The sequence below is a fragment of the Berghia stephanieae genome, chromosome 4 (genome assembly GCF_034508935.2).
Source record: "Berghia stephanieae isolate SIO BIC M18660-M18661 chromosome 4, UCSD_Bste_1.3, whole genome shotgun sequence".
Lineage (NCBI taxonomy): Eukaryota > Metazoa > Mollusca > Gastropoda > Nudibranchia > Aeolidiidae > Berghia > Berghia stephanieae.
Genome location: NC_088363.1, coordinates 45,933,184 through 45,940,683, shown reverse-complemented (window position 1 = coordinate 45,940,683; position 7,500 = coordinate 45,933,184). Strand labels below are relative to the sequence as shown.

At 36.3% G+C, this 7,500-nt stretch overlaps 1 protein-coding gene across 11 annotated transcripts in view; it reads left to right on the top strand.

The window, feature by feature from the left end:
• LOC144970681 (cationic amino acid transporter 4-like) overlaps positions 1-7,500 on the top strand; it is a 79,037-nt gene that overhangs the window by 47,640 nt on the left and 23,897 nt on the right. The window contains exon 1 of one of the 11 annotated variants that reach the window (XM_078910570.1): positions 3,698-3,727. The exons of the other annotated variants lie outside the window; for them this stretch is intronic. The gene's annotated coding sequence lies outside the window, so the exon portion shown is untranslated. Of the gene's footprint in view, positions 1-3,697; positions 3,728-7,500 lie in introns of those variants that run through there. 11 annotated transcript variants of the gene reach the window in all.

Below are 7,500 nucleotides of genomic sequence, written 5' to 3'. Positions count from 1 at the left end.
TAATCTAGTGTGCATAATATTATTCAGAATTAAGGGAAAACCAAGGAATTTACCCAATGGAAACCGTACGGTGCTCTTATTGGCTAACCAACCAGCGGCCTCGATGAGAAAAATATCCGCCATTGAGACATGGGCTGGGAATCGCGTTACTATAGTAAACAAGCGCTGATCGGCCGTTCATGAAATCTAAGAAAATAACTTCCTGCTCGCTCGTTTAACTCAAAATTATTCAAAACGATGTCTCTAAAATGATATAAATGTGACTTCTTAAGGTTTTCTTCACGGTCAAAACCACACAACGTTCTATTAATGATTACGTCCTAGGCAAAAAGGAATATCGACAGGTCGACCGAGAGTTGAACTCGTCAGACGACAAACATCAATGCTAAGTGTAAAGAGAGTCAAGCTCTTGTTTGTCTTGTCCTGTTCTATATAGAGAAAAGGATAAATTATAGTATAGCCCCGTGTGTGAGTGGTTTCGTGTCATAGTTATGTTTTTACTGGTGGTAGTGAGGATGATGTGGTGTTGGTGATTGTAGTAGTAGTGGTGTTGATGATGATGTGGTGGTGGTGGTTGTAGTTGTAGTAGTAGTGATAGTGATGATGATGTGGTGGTGGTTGTAGTAATAGTGGTAGTGATGATGATGTGGTGGTGGTGGTTGTATTAGTAGTTGTAATGGTGATGATATGGTGGTGGTGGTGGTTGCAGTAGTAGTGGTCGTGATGACGATGTGGTTGTGGTGGTTGTAGTAGTAGTGGTAATGGTAATAATATGGTGGTGGTGTTGGTGATGATGTGGTGGTGGTGGTTGTAGTTGTAGTAGTAGTGATAGTGATGATGATGTGGTGGTGGTTGTAGTAATAGTGGTAGTGATGATGATGTAGTGGTGGTGCAGTGGTAGTGATAATGATATAGTGGTGGTGGTTGTAGTAGTTGTGGTAGTAATAAAGTGGTAATGGTGGTTGTAGTAGTGGTAATGATAATGATATGGTGGTGGTGGTGGTTGCAATAGTAGTGGTAGTGATGACGATGTGGTTGTGCTGGCTGTAGTAGTAGTGATAGTGGTGATGATGTGCTGGTGGTGGTATAGTTGTAGTGGTAGTGATAATGATGTGGTGCTGGTGGTTGTAGTAGTAGTGGTAGTGATGATATTGTGGTGGTGGTTGTAGTAGTAGAGGTAGTGATGGTGGTGTGGTGGTGGTTGTTGTAATAGTGGTGGTAGTGACGATGTAGTAGTAGTGGTAGTGATGATGATGGAGTTGTTGTGGTTGTAGTAGTGATGATGATGTAGTGGTGGTGCAGTGGTAGTGATAATGATATAGTGGTGGTGGTTGTAGTAGTTGTGGTAGTAATGAAGTGGTAATGGTGGTTGTAGTAGTGGTAATGATAATGATATGGTGGTGGTGGTGGTTGCAATAGTAGTGGTAGTGATGACGATGTGGTTGTGGTGGCTGTAGTAGTAGTGATAGTGGTGATGATGTGCTGGTGGTGGTATAGTTGTAGTGGTAGTGATAATGATGTGGTGCTGGTGGTTGTAGTAGTAGTGGTAGTGATGATATTGTGGTGGTGGTTGTAGTAGTAGAGGTAGTGATGATGATGTGGTGGTTGTTGTTGTAATAGTGGTGGTAGTGATGGTGTAGTAGTAGTGGTGATGATGATGATGGAGTGGTGGTGGTTGTAGTCGTGATGATGATGTAGTGATGGTGTACCCTAGTGGTAGTGATAATGATATAGTGTTGGTGGTTGTAGTAGTTGTGGTAGTAATGAAGTGTTAATGGTGGTTGTAGTAGTAGTGACAGTGATGATGTGGTGGTTGGAAAACACATTATAGACGTCTAGGTTATTATATAATACACGATTACACACATTCTCTAACTTCATTTTTTGACAGCTTTATTGAAGCATAAATATACGCAACAGTTCTGAACCATTTTATTGTGGATTTTGATATTGTTTGTTGTTTTTCTTGTGTCGTTATGTTGACAAAGAGACCGACTGAATGGTAATGGTTACATTCCCAGCCCATGATATAATGGCGCTGAATGCTTTCATTGGTGGACACTTTTTATGCTCCGTACGTATTCTCATTCGTTTAATTCTATGGGGAAAACAAAGCCTCTCAACAAAATCAATGCACTCCAATGGTACTAACTGCTAATTGTACTGCTAAGTTGTATGGTAGTCTACAGCAGTAAACAATTTTGAGGCCATAATATATTCCAAAAGGGGCCAAATTAAATTATATGGTGCCAAACAAAATTGTTGATGGTTCTTTTCCTTTTTCCTTTTTTTTTTATTTATTGTTAAATAACTTTGTCCACATGGACAACCTGCTGACCCCCTCCCCCTCCCCTATGGACCAGGTGTGGACATTTAGCACACCCCCTCCCCCCCCCCCCCTCACTGTCCACATGGTTTGTGAACGGCCCCTAACATATTTTTATCGTGCAATAACAAAATTGTAATATCGCCTAACAGGTGTCATGTCTCGTTCTACATGTTACGTGTTGCTGTTGGTCAGGGACGACCTGTAAAGCGCTTTGAGCACGTTTAGTGGATATTGCGCTATATAAAAGCTCAAGTTTGTTTTTTTTTCCAGAGTCCGGCAGTTAACTGGTTAAATGGACAGTTCTTCCATTATTTGGCTGCTATTATTTGGACATGATACTAGTCTTATGTGCCGAAAGCCCTTTTCGCCAAATCCCTCAAACTCATTCCAGTTTTCCAATCATTTGCAAGTGGATATAAATACGTCAGAAAATAAATGTAAACTTTAAAAAAGAGAGATAAATAAATAGAAAATGTAAGGGTAAAGAAAAAAAAAATATGAAAGAAATACAAACCAGAAAAACTATAACTAAAATAAAATTTTAAAAATCAAAAATAAAAACCAAACAAATGATAACACGAACAAAAACAAAAAAGTAGGTACTAGAAAACTAAAAACCAAGGCCGGGAACAATGAAACAAACAATCAAAAGAAAAAGAAAAAGAAAAACCACAATGACTATCCTGATTTGAAATCGTCCAGATGGCGATATAAGTCGCGTGCTTTAACTGTGCCAGCACAGCTGTTATGTAACGTAAACACACATAAACAACTTATAAGAAGTCTTTTTTCTGGTAGATAGTTCAACATTATTGCCATATGAATGTAGCAATATGTGTTTTCTTTTACACATGATCGAGTTGTCGAACGGTAAACACGGTGCATCGATTTAGCTGTGACATGGGTTAACAAAATAATGATATATAAAATAGATAAATTATATGTCTTGATAAAATTGCACCCAGAACATTCTTGTTTCGGGGAGCAGACCTTGCGCGTTATAAATAATTGAAAATAGTAAAAACCATATAAAAATAATAAAAAAGCACGCCCTTCCATATTCCATGAAGGACTATAGATAATCCAGCAATCAAACGTCTGATGTCAACATGAATCATTTATGGTGTCCAAAGAGAACAAATATAAGGGTTAATGTTCTTACCCAAGAAAAAAAAAGAAAGTGCCTGTAGCGAGACTCGAACTTTCTGGGTCACAGTGCCATGCCTTATCCACTCGGCCACTTCGCCTCCTTAGCCTTTGAAAGGCTTACGGAAATGAGTGTACGGAAATGCCTTATAAATGTGTACTGTTGGATTGCGTGACGTTCATCGGGAACCAATAAATACGTTCCCAGTATAACAGGACGTTGTATTCGTCACGCAGTGTTTTTAATTGGAGGTCTCCTCACTTTTTCTTAAACTAAATTATGAGAATCTGGCCAATAACCGCGTTGTGTCTGCCGAAAAATAATAATCGCTAAATAGACTGTATGAGTGGCGTAATTTTTGGTCCTGTGTAAAGCAACATTTAGCACATTTAGAGGATATCTCTTAATTTTTCTGTATTGTGATTTTGGCATCGCACGCGATTTTTACGTCTTGGATACAGAACAGTGAGGACACTGTTATCTGAAAATCGCTCCGATGTCGCGCTAAGGCCCAAACTATTTGGTGACAAAAGCGTGACTCCACAACAACGGCACTTATTCATTTATATATTTATTTGTTTATCTATTTTTCAATCTATCTATTTATTTCTCAAATTATTTCTCGATTTACTTATTCATTCAAGAAACCATCCATTCCGTGTAATATTCTAACCCCATAAGTATCATTCTTAGATAGAAGATTTGTTGTCAACTTAAGCTTTAGACTAATAATTATAGAGTGAGAATTATTCATCAACCTACGTTTACGCATTGTTGTCAAGACATCGAAATTGAATTAAGATATATAATTAAAATCATTAGAATCTACTCGTATTATTCAGACCCATAAATCCCATCCCTTAATCGATTGCTCCACACGTGAACTTTGCAGACAGTTGACCAGTAGATTTTTGACCAATCAAAACATGGAATTTGTGACACATCTTCACACGTGCTCGGACAAACATAGTTGGTTGTTTTTTTTTAACAATTATTTAGTGAATGAATTCGACCTTTCTCTGATCATTGTTATTGTTTTCATACCGCCAAATGGATGACGAGTGATCACACGATTTTCTCGATCATATTATTAACGTTTAAGTTTACACAAAGATTTCTGTGTTGCTTTTATTCATCAAGCGGTAGATCAGTGAGTATTTTACTTAGACGGTAAAACCTGTGTAGTTTGCTTTGTTTACCAATCACTGTCATTGTTTACATTATGACGTCTGTCCTAGAGGCGTCGTTATCTAAGTGTCTGTTAGGAGGAGCAAAAAGCTTAAGTATTGAATGATCAACCGCTAAAATGAATTTACTCAACCTTAAAATTTGGTTAACGTAACAGGTCTTCCTCCCGATATTGAGATCAATATATTATGTATTCCATGTTACACATGGTGTGTCACCTGATCATTACCACCGCCCGATACATGGTTAAGAAATCGGATATCGTTATGTCATGCTTAATTTATATGACATTCCTTTTTAAACAACCACCCTTCATTTGACCACACACCACCCAGGGCGATTTGTTTTTAGCACAAGGATTGAGGAGTATATGGCTTTGTGAATAATAATTATGATAATGATAATAATAATAATAATAATAATAATAATAATAATAATAATAAATATAATAATAATATTAATAATAATAAATAATAATAATAATAATAATAAATAATAATATAATAATAATAATGATAATGATGATGATGATGATGATGATAGATGAATAATAATAATAATAATAATAAATAATAATAATAATATGAACTATAATTGATGATTAAACAACAGATAAATATTAATCAGAGTAATGAAATAACAGACCTATCAGTACGTCATATTCAACACACGTTAGAATATTTGGTCAGAGTTGATGCATAAAAACCGATGCGAAGTCCGATGTACAAAAGTTGATCATCCCTTTGTTCAATTGTGTCATGCGATGGCATAACTATTAGTACAATTATATGATAATATATATATATATATATAATATATTATATTATATATATATATATAATATTATATATATATATCCTTTCTTAAAAAAATATAGCATTGTGGAGAACATTGTGCTTATTTGAGTCAATAAAAAAATTGATACGGCGCACAACTCTACTGAAAGATTTGAAAATTAGAAATGTATTTTTTACAGATAGATAAACAGATAACTTGATTTCCTTTTATAATTTAAAGTCAGTTTGAAAGTTCGTTGAGTCAAACAGATAATACATAAAATATGTACCGACGACACTTGGCTCCCAAAATCAACTAATTTTGACACTGTAAAAAGTTGTCAATTTGCGTCATCTATTTATGACACCAAGTATTATTATTACTTCCGTTGTGTTGTTGATTTAGCGGTGATCAGTTTTGTTATGATATGTTTGTGTGTGTGTGTGTGTGTGTGTATATATATATGTTTGTGTGTGTGTGTTGTGTGTGGTGTATACATCTGTGTGTGTATGTGTGTGTTGGCATTTTTCAGCAAATCGTGGCATTCATAGTGATATTATTCACTTGATCACATGAAGGTACTTCAGTCCCATTTTGATTCTTTTTTTACTATTAGGGTAAGCTCGAGAGGTTAGTCATAAGTGTTATTAAAGGTGCTAGGGTGTTTGTTTTTCCATAAGTTAAGTAAAGGGGAGACATTCCGAAAGCTCCTACATCCCCAGTATTCTTTAAATTTGTATTTTCACCGTTGATATTTTGTCAGGCATTTATTTATTCAGTTTGTCATATAGAAGTATTCTAAAAACTCTAGAACAAACCTTGATAGATTTGTGAAAGTTTAAAATTTCCTAATTTGACCATTGTTTTGATTTTCGGCCGCCATTGTGATTTGTTAAGTATTGAAAGGTAGTGCAAAGCAGTCCGAGAGCTGTTTTTTTCTATTAGGGTTAGCTCGAGAGGTTAGTCATAAGTGTTATTAAAGGTGCTAGGGTGTTTGTTTTTCCATAAGTTAAGTAAAGGGGAGACATTCCGAAAGCTCCTACATCCCCAGTATTCTTTAAATTTGTATTTTCACCTTTGATCTTTTGTCAGCACGGTGATAGAACAGCACATTCAACGTTCAAAATTCCAATTCCAATAACGGATAACAGCACCTGTAGCATCAGTCGCCAATCAGACACAGCTAAGTTACTGAAGAGTAGTTCTCTCATAATTTGGGATGAAGCACCTATGATGGACAGGCGTGTGTTTGAATGTGTGAGCAGGACATTTTGTGACATAACAGGCAGTTCAAAACCTTTTGGGGGCAAAGTGGTTGTACTTGGATGGGATTTTCGGCAAATTCTACCTGTTGCTAACAAAGGAAGTGATGCCGATATATTAAGTGTCACACTTAACAAGTCAATTATTTGGAATTTTGTCACCATTTTTCACATGAACAAGAACATGAGTGTTACTGATGACAATAACTGTTTTGCAAATTGGCTTCTCCGCATCGGAAATGGTCCAGAGCCGGTTTTCAGCGAAATAGGAGAGTATTCTGTTAAATTACCTACAGCGCTATGCCTTCCTGAAAATGACCCAGAATGCTTGATAAATGCTGTATACAATGATTTGAATCTGAACTTTGCGGATGAACGTTATCTATCAGAGAGAGCAATTTTGACTACAACCCATGAAAATGTTGACAAAATAAATGCAGCCGTTCTGTCCAGGTTGACCTCATCAACTGAACAAATTTACCGCAGTGCTGATTCCATTCAAAGTGACTCTGACATCAAATTATACCCGATTGAATTCTTGAACGAACTTACACCTCCCGGACTTCCTCCACATGCATTACATTTGAAAGCCAACACGTCAGTCATGCTGCTTAGAAATATAAATCCTAAATCAGGCCTCCTAAATGGCACCCGTTTGTTAATAATTAAATTAGGTTCAAAAGTATTAGAAGCCAAGATAATTACCGGTAGTAGAGCTGGCGACATAGTGTTTATCCCTAGAATCAATCTGACGACAACAACTGATTCAGGCTTACCATTTATTATAAATAGAAGAC